Raw genomic sequence first — 27874 nt, 5'->3', positions numbered from 1 at the left:
CAACATAAAGTGCTTCTAATTGCTATGTAGTATGCTAGTAGTGGTCTATAATTGTAAAAAAAAATGTAACATGCTTTTTTTCTTCACAACAGATTTTAATTATCTACAGAAAGAAAAAACATTATGCCTTCGAAGAGTGAGAAAAGAAAAAGATATAAACAGGCTTACTTCGCCAAGAAAAAACAAGTACAAGATTTATCTAAACAACAATGTGTGGAAAAAAAGAAGAAAGCTCCTGGTAAGACAACAAAGGATTTAAGGAAAATAACACAAACTAAAAAAAATGTGGAGAATCAGTGAAAAAAAATATATCTGTAACTACTAAGAAAAACCAGACAAAAAAGAAAAATGATGGAAAACTATGTCGAAAGATATTGTGTACAGTAATAGACGAAAAAATCAGTTTATTGAAATTCGGAAGCAAATGTTTTATAACAGTTTTAAATTTATTAAAAAATATAAAGAATTGTAAAGAAAAACAGCTTTTTATAAGAAAAAGAAACATAGAAACAATTTTTGAGAAGGCTTTTGAATTTTTAAAAAAATTGTTCATTTTAGTAATCAATAGGATTCGAACACTAGATAAGCCAATCAATGTTATGAAGTCCAAAAGTAAGTGGAAAAGACTAATTAATAGAACTAATTTTTGTAATGTTTTTTCTGGAGAATGGAAACATAGTTCAAGTTGTGAGCCGTTTTTTAATGAAGAGAGTTACCTTCAGAGTAATGATTTGCTGCATGCAGTTTACACCAGTGGTCGAGCTTATGAGGTTAAGAATGGTTGTCCGATTGAAAAAGAGAAAATTGTCCCTAGAAATGCAGAAGAGGTGTTAGCTGATGAAGTTTTAGGGAGACATCCTAAGGCTCCAGTGTACACTTGGAATTGTAGTAGTATTTGTAGTGTACAACAGGATTCAATTGATTTTTATCGCAATTTCTTACGTAAGTATACTAAGAAAAGTGTTAACCCCTTCGATGCTCATGACTAGCTCAGCTCGTCATGCAGTACACTGCTCGTGTGCTCATGACCAGCTGAGCTCGTCATGAACAATGGTAGTAAAGGATCTGCAGCACAGAGGGGGAATTGCTGCAGCACTGATGGTGTTAAACAAAAGATTAAGATGTTGCAAGAATTAGACCCGTGCAGAGTGAGAAAAAACTGGTTTGCAAGGTCATTCTCTGGCTGTCATGAAGTACTACAGATTGACTAACCTTAGGCATCCGGTACAGCAGGAGCGATGTAGTTGCTAGTTTCTCTCCTCCCTAGATACGGCACCCCAAGTGAGTCTTAATAGTAACACTCTCCTCTGAGGACCTCACCCAGGGAAGGGGAAAAGTGGAGAAATAAAACATAAAAGACAGGCAGCCATAAACCATCTACAGGACTCGACAACAGGAGAAACGCCAAGCATTGGGTCTGTATTCTGGTTCCTGCATAGAAACACAAGGACACGAGAAATAACACTCTTCCCTATAGCACAATATCACAGATATATATATATATATATATATATATATATATATATATATATATCTCACACTCCTTGCTTGTTCCAGTTATTGAAAGGCACACGAACACACACAAGGCTTCAAGCTTAAGCCTTTAATCACTGGTACAGAAGCGTCTGGCTGCCCACCTTTCACAGTCAGAATCCCACTGCCGGACGCGTTTCGAAATAACTTCTTCTTCAGAGGCTTGTGTGGAAAATGAAAAGAGCACCAGCTGGTTCAAACACTCCCTTTTTCTCTGCATGATAGCACGCCCCCTGATGGGCTGTTCTGAATGAATCCTGCGCTGTGCATTGAGAGAAATGTAGTGCCATGTCATTACGGTGCTCTGTACAAAATGTTCTGTTGGTTGAAAGACCTTCAGATAGGTCCCGGCAGCTGGCGCTTCCTAATCCAAAGTGATGTGCCCCACATATGAGGCCTGGCTGATGACAACCCCCGTGGCCCCCAGGTTCTCGGGGTGGTGCACTTTCGACGGCCCGGCAGCCGCCTATAAATTACGCGCCTTGCTTGTTCCAGTTATTGAAAGGCACACGAACACACACAAGGCTTCAAGCTTAAGCCTTTAATCACTGGTACAGAAGCGTCTGGCTGCCCACCTTTCACAGTCAGAATCCCACTGCCTGACGCGTTTCGAAATAACTTCTTCTTCAGAGGCTTGTGTGGAAAATGAAAAGAGCACCAGCTGGTTCAAACACTCCCTTTTTCTCTGCATGATAGCACGCCCCCTGATGGGCTGTTCAGAATGAATCCTGCGCTGTGCATTGAGGGAAATGTAGTGCCATGTCATTACGGTGCTCTGTACAAAATGTTCTGTTGGTTGAAAGACCTTCAGATAGGTCCCGGCAGCTGGTGCTTCCTAATCCAAAGTGATGTGCCCCACATATGAGGCCTGGCTGATGACAACCCCCGTGGCCCCCAGGTTCTCGGGGTGGTGCACTTTCGACGGCCCGGCAGCCAGACGCTTCTGTATCAGTGATTAAAGGCTTAAGCTTGAAGCCTTGTGTGTGTTCGTGTGCCTTTCAATAACTGGAACAAGCAAGGAGCGTGATATATATATATATAATAGTGATGAAATGCACTTACATAACAAGGCTGCCACAATCATCCCATCAGAAAAGGACAAAATAGGAAAAATAAAGTAAATAGCAACTGAAAATAGGGAACTGCCCAAGAACCCCAGTTCTGTAAAAATACAGATACTTTCTCTGCACGAATGCTCAATCAAATGAGAACACTACTTATCTTCTTCCTAAATGGTCTCTTGTAGTTCAACACGAATGATAAGGTATTTCTTTACAGTATTCTCCGGGAACACATCCGAGCCTCTCAACAGCTCTGTGGAATTCAAAATGTTCGGCACCAAGCCAAGCCCCAAAAAAAGAATGAACACGTAATAAACCGAAAATAGAAGAGCAACTGGTGCTCTCTGATTACTAGCACTCTGCTAGCTTCAGTTCGTGTGCAAGAGGATATTCGCGGTGAATATTGAGCATACTTAGAGTCTTTAGAACAGCCTCATTTGCAAGCTGCTGTACTCAGCTTTTCCAGCGCGGCTCCCAGCAGAGGTCACAGGTCAATACACGCCGTGGCACCTTCTGTAACACGGCACCACCGCACGAGTCTAGATAAGATCCAAAGTCTTCGGGAAAAAAGGGTATCGATACTCCTTAGGAAGGGTCCAGGTTCAAACAGCACAAGAAAACTGCAACGCCACAGGTGACAAGCACCGAGGGTTTACCAAGGGAAACAGATATAGGAAGCAGGAAGAAAGTAAGAGGAGAGAGGGAAAACACACTACTCAACAAGCATTCTGGGACATGTAGTCTCACTAATTGTGCCTAAAACGTGACACTGGCTTGTCTTTCTAAAACAGTTTGTCAGAGTGTTTTTCACCATTTCAGGATGTTAGCAGTACATCATACTGAAATGAGGAAATTAGTGAAAGGTTGTATTATGCAAAAAGTTCAGCACTAATGTTAAAAAAGTTAAACAGTGCTCTTTTGCATGGATCTGTATTAGATGTAATCAACATTTGTGAAGAAATTGAGGTTAGTTACTTTGGTCCTGAAGAAGACAGTGCAGAAACTAATACATTAATAGAAGGAAATGTGGAAGAAAATGTACAGAATTTTAGTACAGAAAATTTTGAGCAAGAAATGACAAGGTTTAAGGTCATTTCAGGTGAAAGGCCAAACTTTTCTTGTATTTGTTGTAGACTAATTCATTATAAAAATCAGACCAGGTTAGTTGATCTATATTTAAAAAGTGAGAAGGAGAATAATAATCAATGGAAGGAATTTGCAACTTATTTATTGGTAGAGAATTGTTTTGATTTGGGTTCTCATCAACGTATTTGTAAATATTGTTATAATAAATTAAATGAAAACAAAATGCCTGCTAGAGCTGTACATAATAATCTTGAGTTGGTAAATATTCCTTCTGAACTGATGGATTTAAATCCATATGAGTCTATTCTTATTCAATGTGTGCATCCATTTCAGGCTATTGTTCGTATGGAGCCTAAGACAGGGAAATTGCCTCCTTCAGATTTACAGCGAGGATTAAAAAGGAAGAGTTGTATATTTGCCTCTAGATTTAAAGAAAAATATTGAAACAATTGGTGTAGAAATTGTGGAAGAGGAACCTGTAGTTATTCTAGTTAATGCGTTCCTACGAAGAGTAAGAAAATCTGGCAAGAATGAGTGGATGTTAGGAAAGTGAAAAAGGCAACGTTGTATTTGGTAAAAAATAATCAAGATTATAAAAATGTATATGTACGAGAAGAGGAAACAACTGTAGAAGAGGACAGTGATTTGTCAACTGGACAAACTGAAAAAGTGGATGTATCCAGAACTGAAGAAATTTATGAACATTATAGTGTGCATCCACTTCACAGAATTGATGGGGAATACTATTGAGTTATTCCAAATGAAAGAAGCAAAAGGAAGTCCCATTAGTGTATGGGAAGAAAGCTTGGAAAGTCGTTGTTTCCCTCAGTTATTCCCAACAGGCAAAGGTGGACGATATGATGACCGACCTGTGCAGATTCCTGCATCTGAATACCGGACATCAAGATTATATGCAGAAGATCCAAGGTTTCGCCAATGTATTCCATATTTGTTTCATCTTCTGTTTGAGAGTGACTTGTCTGGACTTTCGTATGCAGTGAACCATATACTAAAAAGTGGAGTACATCACCTAAATGTTTCGGCAAAGGACTTTATGGATAAAGTCCAACAGAAAGATACTGTTTTGGAATCTCAGCTAATTAATCTTATTGCATGTCGGTGTGGTACTAATGAGTATTGGTACCGTCGTCATGGGGAATTGAAATGTATGCTAAGAAACTTAGAAACTCCTACATGGTTTCTTACTCTAAGCTGTGCAGAGTATGCTTGGGAAGATTTACTTCAATTTCTTTGAGAGGCAAATGCAAACATAGAAAATATAGAATAAAGACACCTGGAGAACTGTGCTCTTTGGATCCAGTTAATGTATGTAGGTATTTCAATCATAGATTTGAAGCTATGATGTCTTTTATCACAAACAAAATAAATCCTCCTCTTGGAGAGGTTCTGAATTTCTTTTGGAGAAAGGAGTATCAAGCAACAGGTGCTCCTCACATACATATGCTGCTATGAGTCAAAGATGCCCCCAAATTTGGAACAGATTCAGATGACAGAGTGATGAGTTTTATTGAACAATATTCTACCTGTGCTGTACCAAAAGGTACAGATTAAAAGAATTTAAGACATTAAGTCTTACGGTTTCAAACCCATTGTTGTGGAAAATACTGTCGTAGAAAGTACAAATCTAAGGATAAGTTCTACACAAAATGCAGATTTGGATTTCCACGTCCAGTAATATATTGAAAATCTTTTTGGCCTTTCTTATAAATGGCAACATGATTGTGACAATTGTTCGTTTTCAAGTACTACTAAAATAGACACTGTAATATTTATATATTTGACTTTACCAGTCTGCAAATCAGTGTCTTTCAATAATCTAGTTAGAGAAGCAAATCAAAACATGGTCTGTGCCCAATGTAACTCATAAATGTTATCAACAGTATTTATACAAAGATATGGACTGTATGTAATTTTAATGCTGCAACGATGCAGACCTGATGGAAGAAAACTGACAACTTTAATAAAAACAATTGTGGCTTCTCAACTATCAATATCAGGAAGAACTTTTGTAACTGTAGCAATTATTTTCCATGATAGTCCTTCTACAACATCAGGACATTACACAGCTTATTTAAAATGTCCAAAAGGCTGGACTCATTGTAATGATACTCAATTGATTTTTAAACAATGTTTGCCTTATGACTTACCAAATTCTTACCTAGTGTTTTTACAACCAACATTTTAGGGAAAATAATTGGCCTGGGAATATTACTGCTGTTAAGAAAGGGTAGTCTGGTGTTGAAAAGTACTTTGTGAGTGAGGGTGAACAAGTTCAAAAAATTATTGCAGTTGATGTAGAGGTAGTGTAAGTGTATCAGATAGTGGGTGATGTGGCTATCACAAAAGATATTGATCATCAGTGAGGCAGAGGTGTTTTAGATTTGTTGTAGTTGTTGGAGATGTTAGTGAAATGTTGTATTCCCTTGTAGAGGTTTCTTTTAATGGTATACAGCTCCTTGCTAAGATAAAGGATGATCAGAGTGTCATCGGCATACCAGATGATGTTGAGATTCTGATTTTGCAAAAACAACAGGTGATGGACCGAATGAGGATCAATGTCACACATTCAACCCAGTCAAAAGATCTGGGTCCTAATCCATCGTTTTTTTGCACTCCACACCACCCTGGGTTAGACAATGGAGATATGCAAATCAGCTCTGACCCTGTGCCCCATGGGAACAGTCCAGTCCGAACTACAAAAGCCATGTCCTTCCCAGAACGGAATCAAGCATCCGAGGACCGGACCGGTTTCGAGGTAACACCTCTCATCAGCCCGGCTAGCTTGACTCCAGTGGTGTGGAGTGCCTGGGACCCACGTCTGGGCATCCCCAGTACACTTATAGCGAGTTTGCAAAAACAACAGGTGATGGACCGAATGAGGATCAATGTCACACATTCAACCCAGTCAAAAGATCTGGGTCCTAATCCATCGTTTTTTTGCACTCCACACCACCCTGGGTTAGACAATGGCGATATGCAAATCAGCTCTGACCCTGTGCCCCATGGGAACAGTCCAGTCCGAACTACAAAAGCCATGTCCTTCCCAGAACGGAATCAAGCATCCGAGGACCGGACCGGTTTCGAGGTAACACCTCTCATCAGCCCGGCTAGCTTGACTCCAGTGGTGTGGAGTGCCTGGGACCCACGTCTGGGCATCCCCAGTACACTTATAGCGAGTTTGCAAAAACAACAGGTGATGGACCGAATGAGGATCAATGTCACACATTCAACCCAGTCAAAAGATCTGGGTCCTAATCCATCGTTTTTTTGCACTCCACACCACCCTGGGTTAGACAATGGCGATATGCAAATCAGCTCTGACCCTGTGCCCCATGGGAACAGTCCAGTCCGAACTACAAAAGCCATGTCCTTCCCAGAACGGAATCAAGCATCCGAGGACCGGACCGGTTTCGAGGTAACACCTCTCATCAGCCCGGCTAGCTTGACTCCAGTGGTGTGGAGTGCCTGGGACCCACGTCTGGGCATCCCCAGTACACTTATAGCGAGTTTGCAAAAACAACAGGTGATGGACCGAATGAGGATCAATGTCACAGATTCAACCCAGTCAAAAGATCTGGGTCCTAATCCATCGTTTTTTTGCACTCCACCCCACCCTGGGTTAGACAATGGCGATATGCAAATCCGCTCTGACCCTGTGCCCCATGGCAAGGGGTCAAGCTAGCCGGGCTGATGAGGTGTTACCTCGAAACCGGTCCGGTCCTCGGATGCTTGATTCCGTTCTAGGAAGGACATGGCTTTTGTAGTTCGGACTGGACTGTTCCCATGGGGCACAGGGTCAGAGCTGATTTGCATATCGCCATTGTCTAGCCCAGGGTGGTGTGGAGTGCAAAAAAACGATGGATTTGGGCCCAGATCTTTGGACTGGGGTGAATGTGTGACATTGATCCACATTCTGTCCATCACCTGTTTTGTTTGCAATTGCCGCCATAAGTGCGCTGGGGATGCTCAGACGTGGGTCCCAGGCACTCCACACCACTGGAGTCAAGCTAGCCGGGCTGATGAGGTGTTACCTCGAAACCGGTCCGGTCCTCGGATGCTTGATTCCGTTCTGGGAAGGACATGGCTTTTGTAGTTAGGACTGGACTGTTCCCATGGGGCACAGGGTCAGAGCTGATTTGCATATCGCCATTGTCTAGCCCAGGGTGGTGTGGAGTGCAAAAAAACAATGGATTTGGGCCCAGATCTTTGGACTGGGGTGAATGTGTGACATTGATCCACATTCTGTCCATCACCTGTTTTGTTTGCAATTGCCGCCATAAGTGCGCTGGGGATGCTCAGACGTGGGTCCCAGGCACTCCACACCACTGGAGTCAAGCTAGCCGGGCTGATGAGAGGTGTTACCTCGAAACCGGTCCGGTCCTCGGATGCTTGATTCCGTTCTGGGAAGGACATGGCTTTTGTAGTTCGGACTGGACTGTTCCCATGGGGCACAGGGTCAGAGCTGATTTGCATATCGCCATTGTCTAGCCCAGGGTGGTGTGGAGTGCAAAAAAACGATGGATTTGGGCCCAGATCTTTGGACTGGGGTGAATGTGTGACATTGATCCACATTCTGTCCATCACCTGTTTTGTTTGCAATTGCCGCCATAAGTGCGCTGGGGATGCTCAGACGTGGGTCCCAGGCACTCCACACCACTGGAGTCAAGCTAGCCGGGCTGATGAGAGGTGTTACCTCGAAACCGGTCCGGTCCTCGGATGCTTGATTCCGTTCTGGGAAGGACATGGCTTTTGTAGTTCGGACTGGACTGTTCCCATGGGACACAGGGTCAAAGCTGATTTGCATATCGCCATTGTCTAGCCCAGGGTGGTGTGGAGTGCAAAAAAACGATGGATTTGGGCCCAGATCTTTGGACTGGGGTGAATGTGTGACATTGATCCACATTCTGTCCATCACCTGTTTTGTTTGCAATTGCCGCCATAAGTGCGCTGGGGATGCTCAGACGTGGGTCCCAGGCACTCCACACCACTGGAGTCAAGCTAGCCGGGCTGATGAGAGGTGTTACCTCGAAACCGGTCCGGTCCTCGGATGCTTGATTCCGTTCTGGGAAGGACATGGCTTTTGTAGTTCGGACTGGACTGTTCCCATGGGGCACAGGGTCAGAGCTGATTTGCATATCGCCATTGTCTAGCCCAGGGTGGTGTGGAGTGCAAAAAAACGATGGATTTGGGCCCGGATCTTTGGACTGGGGTGAATGTGTGACATTGATCCACATTCTGTCCATCACCTGTTTTGTTTGCAGTTGAGATTCTGATAGCATGCTAGTTGTTTAAGGTTCTATGTACATGATAAATACCATCGGGTGGAAGTATAACCATTGTTCGATAGTACAAAAGATGTTGGTGCTTTTGATTGAGAAAGTTGGGAAAAAGAAGTTTAAGAGTACTATTAAGTAACTTCCAAACTGAGGATTTTACACATACTATTTGGCCATGCGGAAAAGTATATGAAACAAAAAATGACTATTTCGGGTAAATGTTGTTAGCATATGTTTGTACATAACTTTATTTAGAGTGTATAAAAAAGAAGTAATAATGTTTTGTTACTTTGTGATTGTTGGACATGTCCTATATTTAAGTAAGAAATGGCTGTTCGAAAAAAACATTTAAGATATGTTTTTTTCTAATTTTTACGTTATTAATGAAAATATTGAATGGGTTTTTTAAAGACAATTTTATTGATTGTCTTTTTTTTTGCCCGCTGTTATATGATGAGTACTATTGAACTCACTGTTTTCAGTGAAATTCAATATATTCTGAGAACAGCAAAATAAGATACAAAACATATTGCACAAATTATTTTGTTTTGTGAAATATATATATTATAACTCAATTTGTTCTTCTCTTCCACAGATACTATATTTATAAAATATAAATTATTAACTTGTCATTACTTATAAGGTAAGTATGATAAACAAAAAAAACTTTCATCAATCTCTTCTCTTTCCCTCTTTCCCTATCTTCACTCGCTCCCTTACTCCCCTTCCTTTACTCATCTTACTCCCCTTCTCTCGCTCTCCTTACTCTCCTTCATTCACCTTTACACTCCTTCTCTCACCATCAGTACCCTTCCTCACTCACCTTCTCCTGTTCCCCCTTTCCCCTCTGTGTCCCTCACTTCTCTTTCCCTTTTTCCTCCATCACTACCCTTCTCTTGCTCTATCCCTCACCCTTCTCACTCCCCCATCACTCTTTCCTTCACACCATCCCTCACTCACTTCCACTCACTCCCCTTCTCTCTCTCTCACTCCCTTTTGCTCACCGCCCTTCCTTTATTCCCTCCCTCACTCTCCTTTCCTCCATCCATCTCTAAGTCTTTTCCTCTGTCTCAGTCACTATAACTGCCTCACTCACTCACAGTCCCTCACTCTCCCTCTTTCCACCACTCTTCCTTTTCTTTCCTCTTTCCATAAATCCTTCTCGCTCACTCACTACTTTTTCCTCTCTCTTAATATGCTTTTTTCTCTCTCACTCCCCTTCCCTTACCCCCATATCCCTTCCCTCACTGTCACTGCCCTTCACTCAATCTCACTCCTCTTCCCCTACTTCATGTTCTCCTCTCTGTGCATCACTTCTTCTCTTTCTTCTTTTCCCATCCCCTCACTTTCTTTCCCTCACTCCATCCGTCAGTCCCCTTCCCTCACTCCCTTTTGCTAACTCCCATTCCTTTAGTCACTTACTCCCCTTCACTCCATTTCTCTCTCCCTCTGTCTCTCAGTCTAACTGCCTCACTCCCTCTCAGTCACTCGCTCTCCCTCTCTCCCTCTCTCTCTCCCTCACCCTTCCTCTCTTTCCCTTTCTGTTTCCTTCACTCCTACTTCATCCCTCAGTCCCCTTTCCTCTCTCAATCTCCTTCCTTCTCTCGCATTCCCCTTTCATCACCCTCATACGCCTTCTCTCACCGTTACTGCCTTTCACTCACCCTCAGTACTTTTCCCTCACTCCCCTTTCCTCACTCCCCTTCCTTCACTCCCTCACTTACTCCCCTTCGTTCACTCCCTCCCTCACTTTTTTCATCCATGTTTCCCTACCTGTCCTCCTCTGTCTCAATCACTCTAACTGCCTCACTTCTTCTCAGTTACTTGCTCTCCCTCTCTCTCTCTCTCTTACCGTTAATGTCCTTTCCTCTCTCTTTCTATCACTCCTCCACTCTCCCTCTCACTTTCCTTCTCTCTTAATTTTCTTCCTTCTCCCTCATTCCCCTTCCTTCACCCTCATACCCCTTCCCTGTCACTGCCATTCACTCACCGTCACTCCTTTTCCCCACTATACTTCCTCCTGTCTGTATCTCACACCCCTTCCCTTTCCCGCTCCCTTTCGCTCACTCCCCCTCACTCTCCTTCCCTCATTGAAATCCTGACTCCCCTTCCCTCACTCCCCTCCCTTACTCTCCTAACTCCCTCCATCCTCCTCACTCCACTTCTCTCCCTCACTCCCTATCTCTCACTTTCCCTTATCCCCTTTTCTCATCCTCATACCCCTTCCCTCACTGTCACTCCACTTCTCTTACCGTCACTCCCCTTACCCTGCTCTACTTCTCCCTCTCCGTCTCTTACTCCCCTTCCCTGTCTCCGTCCCCTGCTCCCCTTTTCTCACTCCCCCTCCCTCACTTTCCTTTCCTTACTGCCCTTCCCTTACTCTTTCACTCCCCTTATCTCACTCCCCTACCCTTAGTCCCCTTCTTTGTCACTCTTCGACTCCCCTTTCCTCACTCACCATACTCCCCTTTCCTCACTCATTCCCTCAGTCCCTTCCTCCCCTTCACTCAGTCATTTCAGTCATTCATTTATACACTACACATTCATTCAAAAAAAGTATGACAGTATATAAGAAATATAGCTCTTAGAGAAGTGAAGTTAGTTCTTACAAGAACTTTTTTTTGTTTATATTTTTTTTTGTTTTTTTGAACAATTTTATATTTTTGGGGGATTTTTTGTAACAAAAAAATAAACAGGTAACCAAAAACTGCTCAACAGGAACAGGAACAAAAATAATAAAAGAAAAAAAATAATTGAGGGGGCATGTGTGCTGCCTCTTCTTTAGCACAATCAAGTCTATGCTATGCTCTCCGTAACACAAGATTTTGTTGCAAAAGTTGCAACGTACGTGCAAGTCTGCAAAATCCGGCCAGATGTCTAGAGCACTTGTAGATGGAGATGCGCCCGAAGAAGATGCACTGGGGACAGCAGCTGCAGGATGGTCTACGATATGCTGAGTTGATGCCCGAGCATAGTTGTTAGGATGATTATTTTTTAGATGACGCACCATAGTATGAATACTAAAGGAATAATGTTTGGTGGGATCACCTCTCGTTAGAATGGAGCCACAGATTTTGCAAGTAACCTTTGGGGCATTTACCTTTTTTTGCCCTTGTGGGTATGTAAAAAATTTCCAAACAAAAGACTCTTGTTTTCTTCACCTTTGGTTGTTCAGGTAAATACTCCACATCAGAGTCTGAAGATTTCTGTGGCTGCTGCTGTTCCGCCATTTTTAAATCTTGAAGAAAACACTGAAGATGCTTCTCCCGAGAAAGTGAAACAGATTGTGAGGGAAGTGGGTGGGGTCTTTGAAGATTTGGAAAAGAAACTACTATAAACCAATCAAAAGTGTTGTTTTCAAGTCACATAACTTTACGTGCGCGCAAGGTGCGCGCACGTTGCGCGACTGGGGCACGCACGAGTCGCAAATGAATGACGTTTTACCCGATTTTCGTAAATGCTTTTAAAGCTAATATACGGTTCTTCAAAGTCAAAAATACTATTTTTACAGTTATGTCACAGAATGTCTTGGGTTAATATGTACATTACATTAACAGAAATTACTTTTTGGAATAAAAAAAATTCGCGGGGTGCGTGCAGCGTGCGTGCATGCGTGCGAAAACCGTGCGCGCACCTTTAAAACACATTTAAAAGAAAAATGGCCAGAATTATATCCCAAAAACAATAAGTCAATAAAAATACATAAATCAAAATTAAAATTTAAGTATTGTAAAAAATATAGAACATTTGTATAATAGCAAATAAATATAATTGATACATTTTAAAATTAGCATTTAAAAAACCTTAGAAATTCACTTTAAAAACTATAGGTTTCAGGCACTTTATAGTTAGGAATTAGCATTTAAAAAACCTTACAAATTCACTGAAAAAACATAGGTTTCAGGCACGTTATAGTTAGGAATTAGCATTTAAAAAATCTTAGAAATTCACTGAAAAAACCATAGGTTTCACCCATGTTATAGTTAGCTGGACATTTCTCTCATACAAAACCCTTGAAATTCCTCCGTTATAGTTAGTTCAGCTAACTATAACTCGCGCGCCCGTAATGCACTGCTGATGACGTCACATACTACATCACTCATGACATGCTCAGTGAAATCACTCATGACATCACTGATGACATACTGGCTGCTGCTTCGGCGGGTTGCTTTTGTTCCCGAGGGATCGGATTACCCGTGGCCCGCCTCAGGCATCCAGGACATTTGCGGGCGGTGACACGTTCGGCAGGCTGTATTTACACTCCTGCCTCTGCCCACTTTGTCATCTGGAGGAAAGGGGAGGATGCGGTGATGGGGACTCAGGGAAAACGCCGCAAGAACAATAACAGGAATTCGGCAATTTGGAAGTACCACCGTGAGCCCTGCACTCTGCGAAATCCACTGTGAGTGCAATTCCCCCTGCAACACCTACCTGGAGGCACCTGCATCCTGGGACGTGTAGTTCTTCAACTGCAGTCTGGTGAGCGAGCACCAAGGTAGAGGGCGGAGCGGATCCCCTCCAATGGGGATGTGGCAGGACTCACAAAGACCTGGTCTTCTCTTCTTGTGTTTTTTACCTTTAGGACTCACAAAGGAACAGTTTCAAAATGCCGCCTGACGATTACAGGCATCTGAGGAAGGCAACAAGAGGCCGACATGCATTATGCCGCTCGATCTTGAAATAAAGCGTTTCCCAAGCTGTCCCCCGTGTGGCCTCCGCTCTTTGTTCAGTTGAGAGGAGGTGTTTGGAGATATATATATATATATATATATATATATATTTTATATAGTTAGGACCTAGTTACCATAGGAAATTCCGAACACTCTATTGGGAATAACTTTGGCGCCGATTGAGGGATCTGCCTGCCTGTGATGTCACTGACCATGTCATGAATGACGTAATATGTGACATCAGCAGTGGATTGCGGGTGCGCGAAATATAGTTAGCACAACTATATAGGAGCAGTTTCAATGGTTTTTTAAATGCTAATTCCTAACTATATAAGGCCTGAAACCTATGGTTTTTTAAGTGAATATATATATTTATCTAGTGTTGTTAAATCGTACTTCAATATATTACAGTGTTCTTAGCAACTAATTTAACTATGTGAAGCCATGCGATTCTTTGCACAGATTGAAGATACTTGCACAATCAGCTGCTATGAATTTTGGCCATATTAGTTTTGCATTGTAGCATATTTTGTACAGATAGAAGGGGATCAGTACTCCGGACTAGATATGATTTGCACTAATGCGATGTTTTGCACAAACAACTGCACTGTAAGCAATATTTGCACATTGAGAATCTTGCACTTGCACTTCATACATCTATTGGCCTATCGGATTGCTAAATGCAATTAATATCGATATGCTTGTACACACATGTCTATATATAAAAAAAGTTTGTTTTGGAACTATGTAAGATAACAGTGTACCCAAAAGTAAGGGAAAATTGGGTTTATACAGTCTATTAACATAAGGTATTTAACTTTGACATCTCATTTTATCCACAATGTTTTAAACGTCGACAGTCTAATTCATCAAGAGACTGTCAGTTGTTGCGAATTTGGTATTTTACTTTAATTTGTATATAGCAACCAAGTAATGCTCTCAGATATACAACTGCTATATAAGCCTAATATGTTGTCTATGTCCATACACAGCCCTCTCATGTGACGTCAATCAACCGATCACTGGCACTTTATAAGGGCCAACCATGCACAAGAACATTGTCATGTGAACAAGGCTCTTGGAGCCGAAACGTCATGAGACTACCTGCACTAGAAAATAAATAACGAAATCACTTAATTGGTCCGTGTACTTTGTATCCTGGCTGGTGTGACCCCAGACCGTGAAACGAGTGACGGAGTATTGGATAGATAGATAGATAGATAGATAGATAGATAGATAGATAGATAGATAGATAGATAGATAGATAGATAGATAGATAGATAGATAGATAGATAGATAGATAGATAGATATATATATATATATCCCCCAGCTATGCATGTTTACATGTTGGCTGGTGGGAGGAGCGGGATCTCATTGTCACCCCAGGTTTTAATAATGTATGTCATTGGATGCGTTTTATTGATGACATGTTTTGCATTTGGGAAGGAGATGAATCTAGTGCTCTGAAATTTGTGGATCAACTCAATTACATCAAAGGTTAGTAATACTAAATCAGAATTTTTGGATGTACAGATTGAGATAAGAGAACACAGGTTAGAAACATCTATTTTCCGCAAAGCTACAGCTGGCAACAGCATCTTACATGCCAGCAGTGGGCATCCCAGGCACTTGATTGAAAGTATTCCATACAGCAAGCTCTTACGCCTGAAAAGAATTTGTAGCTCCACTAGTAGCTTTGAGGAAGGGGCTAATAAAATGATGGAACGTCTCAGGGCAAGGGGTTACAGTGATCTAACTCTGTCAAAAGCACTGTTTAAAACACAGGAAAGGCCTAGGGACTCTTTAATATCACCTAAAAATTCCAACAAAGTAGATGTTGAGGATTCACCTCGTTTGATATTAAAGTACAGTAAACAAGAGCGTATCATTAAGGGCATCATTAACAAAAACTGGCCCATCCTCAAAACTGATTGAGTTTTGGGCTGCAGATTACCTGACAGTCCTACAATTACTTACAGGAAAGCAAAAAGCATTCGAAACAGACTAGTGAGAGCAAGCCCAGAACTAGGTAGTGGCAGTACCTGGCTAAAAACCAAAGATGGGTTTTATAAATGTTCCACATGTAGAGCATGCAAATTCGGCATCACTACAACCCATTATGAGACCCCATTCTCCACAGCTAAAACTGCGATCAGAGGTAATTACAGTTGCCGTACAGAGTATGCGGTGTATGTCCTGGTGTGCTCATGTGGCTTGCGATACGTGGGCAGCCGAAGCTACAGGTGCACGCCAGGATCTTACTGCATTTGAGGGCAATCGTGCATAATGACAACTATCCGGTTGCACGTCATTTTAGAGCAACATACAATAATGACCTGTCATGTTTATCTTACTTTGTGATCGATGCTATTCCACCTCTAAGGAGAGGTGGAAATAGGGACAAAATGCTGAGGAGAAAGGAAACAGGGTATATAGTTGAGCTGGATAGTAAACATCCAAACGGATTGAATACTACAGAAGATTTGCACAATTTCTTGTAAATAATTTATCTTAAATAGGAGTATTTCCTGTGTGGTCAGTTAGGAGTTCGATTTCCTATCCATTAACGGTCATGTCATCAGGAATTAGACATCAGAATGAGTAAGTCAGATAAATTGGCTATCTAGTAATGTTATTATCCCACGATATATGTATTTTTCTGTTAACCAGTCTATTTTTAACGTCACTTTATTGATAGAATTGTATATACACCTCTGGGGAGATTCATTGGTTGAAGATTGTAGTTTAGTATGTAAATGTTTAACTTGAGTGTAAGTTTAGAAGATAGGATTAACCTATTTGTTTTTTTTGGCATAGCACATTTTTATACACGAAGTTTAATTATTTACATGAATCATGGATAGAGAGTATATGTATATATAACACCCTCTCTTTGTGAAATAGATTTATTGCAATCAAAAATAATTTTTTAAGAAGATTGGTTTGAAACCATTGATATTCAGAACATAGTTGTTGGTATTATCATATTGATGTGAACAGTCATTAATTGCACTATAGTGGGAATGTGTATATTGGATTAAGTAGTAAGAACCATTGCATTATGCAGGAATTTTTATTCAAATGTATTTATTGTTGTGAGAAATATTTATATATATGTATATATATTTTTATAGATTTTTTTATAGATATATATATTTTGTATATTTTTTATATGTATACATTGGTTCCTATGGCTTGATATTTATATTCCATATTAAGTTATTTATTGCACTATGCCACTTTATAATGTTGTGTTTTTATTTCAGCATTCATGCTGTTGATAATTAATTGTTCTGCTGTTCATCTAGGATTATAAATGCCGGCAAGCATTCATGCTGTAAATAATGGAATATAATTGGTAACGCTTAAAAAGTACTCACAAAATGACGGGTGTACCAGAAGTACTCTTTCTATGTCCATGTTGATAGTCATGTGATTCACAGAGGGTGTTTTACTCACATTGCATAATTATAAAAAGATGGCTGACGCGGTGCTCATTGTGTGAACAAGAGCACTTGATGCTCGAAACGCGTCAACAAAGAAGGTTGGATTAAATAAATCATTTCCTGCCTCAATCCGTGGGGTCCGCTTCTTCTTTTCGCCTTTGTGGAGGTTTGGAAGAAAATTGCGCGGATATATATATATATATATATATATATATATATATATATATATATATATATATATATATATATATATATATATATATATATATATATATATATATATATATATACACACACACACACACACACACACACACTGTTTCGGCAGCAGATGGTAAACACTGGAATACAATCATTTTTTAATCTTTTTTTATTTCCATGATATGTGACGTGATCTCGCCCCCTGACATGTCGCCCCTACAGCGTTGCTTTTAAAAACAAGCATTTGCAATACAATAGGTGCCACAATTTAGCGATTTTGAGCTATTGGCTTTGTAAATGACAATGCCTTATTTATGTGTTTAAAAAATCTGCAATAATAAAAGGCATGGTCATTTACTATTCCAATAGGTCAAAGTTTATAAAATGCGAGACCTATTGCATTGCAAATGCTTGTTCTTCTTGAGGAGAATTTCATATTCAGTGGCTGTTTTCCTTTTGGAAGATGGTATTGCTGGCTTATTTGTCATGTGGCCAGTGTCAGGATTTATATGGATTTTCTTATGCTTTGGATCCAGCTTGTTTCAGTGTCTCAAAAATAGGCTCTAGTGGCTTTAAAGGAGCGTCTTTAAATTTTGGTGCCAAAATCTTCAGTGCTGAGCTGGATTTGTCCTTTTTGTCCTTGGATCAGAAGCTGTAGGGGTATCATCTCGGCTCAAGCCCAAGCTAAAAGGCTTGACTGTTTCGATGCCGGGCCCGAAGGCGGGGAGTTGGAATCAGAGTCTCAGTGCCTACCAAGGCCTGGTGGCAGTAACGGCCCAACAGCCTTTTGTTTAGTTGGAGCGGGTTTGGTGGGCAAAGGGGCTTTGTAACCCATGGCTGTCCAGCTTGAATGTCCTGGGACTCTAGTTCTATAGCGACCTCGGAATCAGAGCCCTGGACGAAGAAGGTCTCTTTCTCTTCTACTGCTGACGCTTCCATCTCTTCTTGCTCAATATCTTCTCTGAAGATATCAGGGGTGGCCACGATACTCTGCTGCTGCATGTCTCTTCGTCGAGCCAGACGGTCACCAAGAGTTTCTTTGGATTGGAACGACCAACAAGTGTCGCAGTCTTCCTCTTTTTGTTACAGGGAGAGACAGGTTACAGACCTTATGATGGTCGATGCATGGTTATTTGGAATGGAATTCCATCGCAGACAGAATTGAAATGGCGTTTGTTCCATCGGCAGAAGACTTAATGATGGATTTTCAAGTGGAAGTAGATAGATGAAAAAGAGCTAGGCCCAAAGGCCGCAGTTGGAGTTCCTGACCTGCCGGGTATTGCCCCACTCACCTGACGAGGAGAAGGACCCAGTGATGAAGCATGCCACCTTGGTGGGTGAGGGTCCCTACATCCTAAAAAAATATGCCCCTCAATACAGGACTTCTCCAGCACACCATTACTGTTCAGATTTACAGAAGCAGCTAGTTACACATTACTGGAGTAAGAACATTACACTTTAATTTTGGTGTAGGTAGGTAGAAGAATCAGTGAAGGATGCTTCCAGTGAATCCCATTCAAGATTTCATGGTGTGGGTGGGGTGGTCGGAGCTGTCAAAGGCAACTGAGAGATTCAGTAACATCAGGAGCAGGTTCACCTTTATCTGTAGTCCGGAAGGTCATGAACTCGTAAATAGACTGTTACGGATTGAGAGACACATAAATCAAATTACCTTAAGCAATCACATTAACCGCGGCGGTTTTTCCGACGTGGTGCGGGCGTTCTATTAGGTAGGCGGGGCTGCATCGGCCATTGGCCGACGGCAGCACCAGCGAGGTAGTGCTCCCGTCGGCCAACGGCCGCAAGGGTTAATAAGATATCTGGGATGAATGTGGTAAATGTGGCATTGCCATTAGAAGCACCGCCAGCAGCCCGGGAACCTCGGGACGCCGTTGCCTGCTCCACCTACGTCACCTCCGTGCCGCGCTGTGGTTGGCTCAAAGTTTCAGCCATTCCCGCCGCGTCAGAGGGCTGCGCCGGGATTGGCTGCAGCTCTCCAGGACTTCAGTGACATCAGCCTCTCCTCCATAGATTGATGCAGTGCAGGCGTTCTGCTTGTTCTGTTTGCACTCCGGCGGCACCTACAGATACCTTGTCAAGTTCGACTAATGCGATTTTTGTTCTCTTTTGTTTATAAACAAAGAAAGCATTGGTTAAAAGGCAAAGATTTTGTATAACTGCGCGTTATTTGTCTAAAAGCAACATACAGCTAAAAGTATAACTTTGGTAAAAGCCGAGCCACTTCATGTCCGCTAAAGACCCGATTTAATACACGCGCGTTTTCTAAAACTAAACACGGCTCGGCGAGGCGTCAGGTGCATGATTTATAGGATATTTAATAAGACTGGGAATGGTGAAAAAAACGATTGTGGATTCTCGATGACGTGACTTCTAACCCGTGCATTTGAAGAGCAGGAAATACGCTTTTGTGGCGGTCTGTGAGTGCCCTGTGCTCGGGAGGTCTGTGGATGTGTGGTTACTAGTGAGTCGGGTAAAAGAACAACCAGCGCTCTCTCAAGTGGAACAATTCTCAAAGATAAAAAACAAACGCTTTGAAAATACAAGATTCATTCTGATTAAATAAGTTTATTTTAAAGCTGACAGTGATATTTATAAATATTTCGGTACATTTTGCAATTTTGGTTCTTTTGGTAAAGCATCTAGAAAGCACCGCAGTGTGCGCAATGCACCTCTGAGAACGAAGCTATGTACAATGGAGACGTGGGCACACGGGTTCTGGTCCGTCGTCCGAACACTGGATGTTTCCTGTGCTCTTCCGGGGGGCACGCCCCACCCCCTCAAGACTGGGAAGTTTGTGTGGTCTCTGTTTCCGACCGGACAGTTTGCAAGCTCTTGGTAACTGCCCACAAAACAAATATCTAGGTGTGCAGTTGCGTGTGGTGTCCACATCCGGACAGTGTGTCTGCCCTTTGTGTATAGCATTCTGACTCAGTACCACGACAGTTTATGTGCCATACACTCGCTTGTGGCCACGGCATGCCAAATCTCGTGTGCACTTTCAGTGTGGCCTCTGTACACGGACAGTTTGTGCACACACTGTCCATGTACTGTGTGTGGCTTTCGAACCAGTGACACTGCGTGTCTCCTGTGGGTGATTTCCTACCCTGGACAATTTGTGTGATCTGCAAGAACGATAGCGGGAACCCTGTGTGTGTGACATCCGAAACAGAGCGGTTTGTGTGTTCTGTGTTTGCCACCCGAACTAGACTCTGTGTGCTGCAGCACAATCAGCGCGGTCTGTGTGTCCTCCGTATGTAACAGTAATTGCGTAACCCTCAACTGGGCTACGTCCCCTGGTCACAGCGTAAACCCATGCACTGGGCTGTATAGTTCCACAAATTATATTCCAAAATAAGTTCGAGTACTCTTCATAAATCTTTGTATTTATTTTTTCATTATTTCAAAATTGCGTCATCAAAATCAAAATCAACGATCCAGACTTGTGAAAATTATTCAGTTAGCGTCCAATGCATTTCGGCCATATGCTGGCCTTCATCAGGGACTGGATTCTAAAAATAAATATGAGGATGTGTCAGGGACTTCTATGCATTAATCACTACAGTATTTAAGATGATCAACGTAAAGAATAGATTCAACCGATAGAAGCCACCAGGTGAATCAATAAATTATGTACACCGCAAAAATACATCATTTAGATTAGTCTCATATATACTCTCTTTGTTGGACTAAGGGCAACTAGGTGCGAAATGAAAAAAAATGGGTGCGAAGTGAAAAGTAAGCTCGAAGTGAAAAGTAAGCCTCCACCAGAGAAGCAAGCTCCGTGAGATACCCATGGTTGAAAAAACGAATGCTGTTGGGTGAAGATGCCAAGTAAACAATGTAATAATAAACCGCTACAACGTGGAGCCAACCCTGTGCATGCAAGATCAGATGGAGTAAATCTCACCGCTTACCGGTAACGTTACGAAAGCGCGCCCATACGCTGCTTCACAAAGGAGTTCCCGCTGCGAGCTCGAAAGCCCGCGTTAAAGCGTTAGTGATAGGCAAACACAAACAACAGACCAAGTCCCTCTAAAGATAGTGAAGATAGAGAAAGGTTCGAAAAAAAGTAAAAACAACGGGTGGAAAAAGGTAGCCATGACTGGAAGGGTAACACAAGACACAAAATATAGCCTGAAGTGTATGATAATAGAGTTAAATAAAACGAGACTAAATGGTGACAAAACAGGTTCAGGCAATTAGAGAAATGTATATAAATACCTAGTTAACCAACATATCTAAACAAGCATTAGAAATGCAATAGGTCTCGCAGCATTAGAGTTAGTGCTTTTAGAATTGTTTATAGGTTTTTTGTTGTAAATCTTTTGCATTTTATTTTTTTGTAGGCAATGCAAAAGAATTACAAATCAAAAAAGCAATAAGCAAATGTAAAAGCTTTAACTAAAAATCCTGCGAGACCTATTGCACTGTGTGAGGGTGAGGTGTTGAGGGTGAGTGAGGGTGAGGGTGAGTGAGGGTGGGGGTGAGTGAGGAGTTGAGTGTGAGTGAGGTGTTGAGGGTGAGTGAGGTGTTGAGGGTGAGTGTGAGTGAGAGTGGGTGAGGGTGAGAGAGTGTTATTGTGAGTTAGGGTGAGGGGTTGAGGGTGGGTGAGGGTGAGATGTTGAGGATGAGTGAGGATGAGTGAGGGTGAGTGAGGGGTCGAGGGTGAGTGAGGGTGAGTGAGGGTGAGTGAGGGTGAGTGAGGGTGAGTAGCTCTAAGGGCCACATTCGTTTTTTTAAATTTCTGGTAGGCACGGGGAGATTAGGTGATTTGCCCAGAATCACAGGATGTGGAGTCGACCCCGAGGCTTGAACCTTGGTTTTCAGCACCAAAGTCAGCAGCTCTAGCCGTCAGACCACATCCTCTCCCAAGCTTTCTCCCTTTGACTCACTCCTGACATCGTCTGCGCTCTGTGCAAGTTTTTGCAAAGGTAAATATGAAAAAAGGGATAAAAATCCGGTCATGCTGCGCAAAGTCGCTATTGTTGGACAATTTTTTTAAAGCTTGCCCAAGTTACACCCGATTTGCAGCAATAAACAGACGCCTGCTTTAGAAAGTATTATCATCAAGGAAATGTAAGTAAACAAATAATGTCTCTGTTGATTTGAACGTGCAAAGCAGTCTTGCGCATACCAAGCATTCGCCAACTTTGCAAGGAGCAGAACAGAGCATAAGGGCTGACTCCGAGAGGGCACCACGGCAACATGGGTATGTGAATTTACCTTCAGATAATGCACCATTGAAAACCACCACCTTTGGCGCCGGAGCCAATAACATGCAGGCTAAACCCGAGTCCAGCAGAGACATTGTTATGGCTGTAGCAGCAGATAGATGCAGAGAAGCATTTGAATGGATCGCTCAAGGTCATACGAGCCACTGGCGCAGTTTTACTTGCATCCGTGTACTGGTCTTTAGCAGCCCGCGGCACGCCTCTTTTCCCGCTGGAGGGACCGGCTTCAGTGGTTCCAACTAGTGCAGGAAAAAAATGTTTTTACTCCACACCCGAAAACTTCTCCCTAGAAACAAGACACCAATTTCTAACCAGGGAAGAGCGTACACCGGAATTGAGGCAGCCTTTTAACACCGGTGGCATAAACACTCACCAAGAGCAGGAACAGAGCGTGCAGCCCAGCCCGGCCATGGCAGCAATCTCAGAGCTCCTGGAGGAGTGACCTCTCCGGCCTCTATCCTCCGGCTCCCACAGCAGGGAGACGGGGGCTCTCCATAGATTGCAACAGGAGGGGCCTGTAAGGAGGGCTACTGAGGGTTAGTCGGAGTGTTTTAAGCTAGCATAGTGTAGGAGCCTGAACTAGGGTGACCATATTCTAAAAACTCCAAGCTGGGAAATTCTTCAAAAATAGACAGACATTTTAAATTGACCGATGGACCAAACAATTTAATTAATTTCACGCACCGAAAACACAGACAATTATTCACTGAATGGTTTATATGTAACTTTTACTCACAGTATCATCTGTGACAACTAAATTGTTTTCTGCTAGGGCCTGATTTGTAGATCCTAACTCAAAAACATGAAAATGTATCTGCCGCTATATTCAGTCAGCCCTCTCAGAAAACTGAAATGTGATACATTTGCTGGAACGGATAGTGAGAGACCAGGAAAACTAGGCTCGGGGTCAGGCGGGGGAGGGCGGGTTTGGAATGACGAGCTCGCGAGGCGGTGTTGGCGGGGAGGGGGCGGAGCGGGGGAGAGGGTGTGTGTGAAACGAGACGGAGGGGAGAGAGGGGAGGGGGAGGAGAAAGAGAAATGCAACACGGCGGGAGGGGGCGGAGCGGGGGAGAGGGTGTGTCGATGGACCAAACAATTTAATTAATTTCACGCACCGAAAACACAGACAATTATTCACTGAATGGTTTATATGTAACTTTTACTCACAGTATCATCTGTGACAACTAAATTGTTTTCTGCTAGGGCCTGATTTGTAGATCCTAACTCAAAAACATGAAAATGTATCTGCCGCTATATTCAGTCAGCCCTCTCAGAAAACTGAAATGTGATACATTTGCTGGAACGGATAGTGAGAGACCAGGAAAACTAGGCTCGGGGTCAGGCGGGGGAGGGCGGGTTTGGAATGACGAGCTCGCGAGGCGGTGTTGGCGGGGAGGGGGCGGAGCGGGGGAGAGGGTGTGTGTGAAACGAGACGGAGGGGAGAGAGGGGAGGGGGAGGAGAAAGAGAAATGCGACACGGCGGGAGGGGGCGGAGCGGGGGAGAGGGTGTGTGTGTGTTGTTAGGAGACGGACGTGCACGCGATTTTAAGGTCAATGCGCATGCGCATAAGCTCAATGCGCATGCGCATTGACCTTAAAAGTCACGGGCACTGCAAGGAATCGCCACGATTCCTTGCAGTGTGGATAAAGAGTGGATAACTCGCAATAGTCTCGCTTGCTCGATGCGCATGCGCATCGACAGGCGAGACCTAAAAATGATAAAAGGGGTTCAGTAAGTGCTAATATAGCAGCAGACCGTGAACAGTTATGTGTAAAGAACAAAAAGCATTCAAATTAAGTATCGCATGATCATTCTCATAGGTAAGGAAAAAACAGGCAATAGTAAGAAAACATGCAAGATGCGTTTCAGATTATCATAGGTAACATTTGAATTCAGTTCTCTCATTCATTCCAGTAGGCTTAAGTGTTTCAAGTTTGAACATCCAGTAATTTTCTCTGCGTAGCAAGTTGTTATGGTTGTCAACACCCTCACGTTTCTGGACAATTTCTTGAATGGTAAATCTCAGTTGGCTCACATTATGCGAAGCTTCGCAAAAATGGGTTGCAACAGTGGATTTAGTCTGTTTGTTGCGAATGTTAGACTTATGCTCGTTAAGTCTCACTTTCATCTTTCTCTCAGTCTTACCCACATATCCTTGTCCGCAGGGGCATTTTAAAAGGTATATAACGTTCATGGAATCACAGGTTGCTGAAACGTGTAATTTAATCTTGTAACCCTTACTAGGATGGGTGATAACATTCCCTCTGATAATGTTATTGCAATTACTGCAGTTGTGACAAGGCAATGTGCCATTGAAAACTTCCTCAGGATTGCTCGTGCCAGATTTAATCATGTTACCCAGATTTGTACCTCTCTGGTAAGCAAAAAGGGGCATTTCGTTAAATATCTTGTTGAAGTCAACCTCTTGGGCTAATATAGCCCAGTGCTTGGTGATGATGTTTTTGAAGGCTTTACTCTTTGTGGAATATTTCGATACCACCACAATTCTTGTGTTCTCTTTTTTTGGAACTTGAATGAACAGATCTTTCCTGTCTTTTTGAGTGCATCTTAATTTCGCTTCATCCAATATTTTTTGGGGGTATCCTCTTTTTTTGAATCTCTCTTCCATTTCATGGATTCTAATCTCTGATGTTACTGGAGATGAAACAATCCTTTTCACTCACAACATTTGCGAGTAAGGCAAGTGAGTTTTCAATGGGTTGTTATGAAAACTATTGTAGTGCAACAGATTGTTGCGGTCTGTTTGTTTGCGGTGAAGATCAGTTTCAAAAAGTAACCCATTCCTACGTATTTCTATATCAAGAAAAGTAATTTTATTGGCATCTATCTCTGATGTGAACTGTATGCGTTCATCGCGTGTGTTGAGTTCAATAATGGCGTTCCTCAGTTCAGGTTCTGAACCTGACCAAATCACGAACATGTCGTCGATATACCTCAATATCATTTTTGCGTTGGACTTCCATGGTTCTCTGTTGAGGATATATTCAGTTTCAAAGTATTCCATATACAGATTCGCGTAGACCGGGGCCGCCGAATTTCCCATGGCCGTCCCGGTTAACTGCAAATAGTGTTTACCTTTCCATTCAAAGTAGCTATGGGCGCGCTTTCGTAACGTTACCGGTAAGCGGTGAGATTTACTCCATCTGATCTTGCATGCACAGGGTTGGCTCCACGTTGTAGCGGTTTATTATTACATTGTTTACTTGGCATCTTCACCCAACAGCATTCGTTTTTTCAACCATGGGTATCTCACGGAGCTTGCTTCTCTGGTGGAGGCTTACTTTTCACTTCGAGCTTACTTTTCACTTCGCACCCATTTTTCATTTCGCACCTAGTTGCCCTTAGTCCAACAAAGAGAGTATATATGAGACTAATCTAAATGATGTATTTTTGCGGTGTACATAATTTATTGATTCACCTGGTGGCTTCTATCGGTTGAATCTATTCTTTACGTTGATCATCTTAAATACTGTAGTGATTAATGCATAGAAGTCCCTGACACATCCTCATATTTATTTTTAGAATCCAGTCCCTGATGAAGGCCAGCATATGGCCGAAATGCATTGGACGCTAACTGAATAATTTTCACAAGTCTGGATCGTTGATTTTGATGACGCAATTTTGAAATAATGAAAAAATAAATACAAAGATTTATGAAGAGTACTCGAACTTATTTTGGAATATAATTTGTGGAACTATACAGCCCAGTGCATGGGTTTACGCTGTGACCAGGGGACGTAGCCCAGTTGAGGGTTACGCAATTACTGTTACTGTTGCAAAGGTACTCTGAAGGAGGGTACACCCTGGGACACGCAACAACTTCAAACTTAAGGAGATACGGAGTGCAAGTGAGAAAATCTTTTTTGACAATTTGTCCTCCGTATGTGACATTCAAACTCAAAGCAATTCCTGCACTCTCTGTATATGGCATCTGAACGTAGATAATGTGCGTGTCCTCCGTGTGTGGCATCCAAGCTTCAGGAAGTTTGAGCGCGCTGTGTGTGGCCACTGTATTCTGTGGTGCAGCATCACATTGGTAGATCGCCCCTGGATTATGCACGGACTCCTGTGGATCCGGGGGCAGGTTGCATTTTTCCCCAGGACTGGTACGGATTTGGTAACGCCTAAACGCCTCTCGATGCTTATTTTTTAGGGGCAGTTTTGTATAGTGTTCCCTCACCCCCTCCCCCCCCCCCCCGTTTTTGCTTTAATATACAGTCACCATTCTTCCCTCTTTCCCCCCCCCCCCTTGCCCAGCTGCATGCCTCCAGGACAAGAGACGCAGTAGATCTTGGATTTTGGCAGCACATTAATCATGTGCATCAAGTGATGGCCTAGCACGATAAGCTGAAAAACAGGTACGTGTGTGCTTGTGTAGGGTCTGGATATTGTTGATATTTCATTTCCGCTAGGGGAAGGTTGTTGACAAAGTTATTGGAATTGGAAATTGTTACTAGCCACATTATAAGTTTTCCTCAGCATCTGTCATCTAGAAATTGTTATTTCAAATGTGACTTAATCCAGCACTGCTTTTCAAGTGCTAGTGCTGTCCCGTTTAAAGCCACAATAACTGTGCTAAAAAGTGCCAGGCTTTACATTAACGGACTTGTGGCATGGAAGTATAGCGAGCTAGCTTCTAACTGCTGCATTGCCAAGTTAAAGGTACAGGGCTGGCTTTAGGGGTGTGCCTGCACTGATTTTGGTGTTGGCGCTGTCTTTAATAAGCATTTGCAATGCAATAGCTCTTGCATTTACGCAAGTTTAAGCTATTGGCATTGTAAATAATGTATTTTATTTATGTTTTTAAAACGGAAACAAAAATAAAAGACATTGTCATTTGCAATGTCAATAGCTCAAACTCACGTGAATGCGAGACCTATTGCATTGCAAATGCTTGTTATTTTATTTTTCTTGAAAACATTTTCTAGTAATCTTTACAACTTTGAAGATATATCGCTGACAAGAAAATAGGGAATCGGAAGTAGTGGTTGAAGCTTATTAACTTCAAAATGAGACCAGTTATTCTCAGTTTTCTTTTCCCTGATCATCTTTCCTGCGGTTTCTTTCACTTCTAGTGATGATTTTTCAGAGGAATCCAACACTCCCTTTGGGAAGCAGAAGTAAATATAAGAGTTTTTAACAGCTCACAATTTACATTTATTGTAACGAGAAAAAGTTAAATTAAGACAGACAGCGAAGGAGAGACTAAAAATGTTTTCAAAGTGAAGATGAAAAAACCCAATAAGCACCACTAGAAATTTTATTTAACAAAAATTGCCAGCAAACCATAAGAGTCAAAGTGAAA

General features: G+C 42.3%; 1 protein-coding gene across 1 annotated transcript in view; it reads right to left on the bottom strand.

Annotated features, from left to right (window-relative positions):
- The window catches only part of DDX46 (DEAD-box helicase 46), a 970300-nt gene that overhangs the window by 472447 nt on the left and 469979 nt on the right, over window positions 1-27874 (bottom strand). The gene's annotated exons all lie outside the window — the stretch shown is intronic.

This window comes from Lissotriton vulgaris, chromosome 7, assembly GCF_964263255.1.
Source record: "Lissotriton vulgaris chromosome 7, aLisVul1.2, whole genome shotgun sequence".
Lineage (NCBI taxonomy): Eukaryota > Metazoa > Chordata > Amphibia > Caudata > Salamandridae > Lissotriton > Lissotriton vulgaris.
The sequence above is the reverse complement of the archived record's forward strand: the minus strand, read 5'-3'. Positions and strand labels throughout refer to the sequence as shown.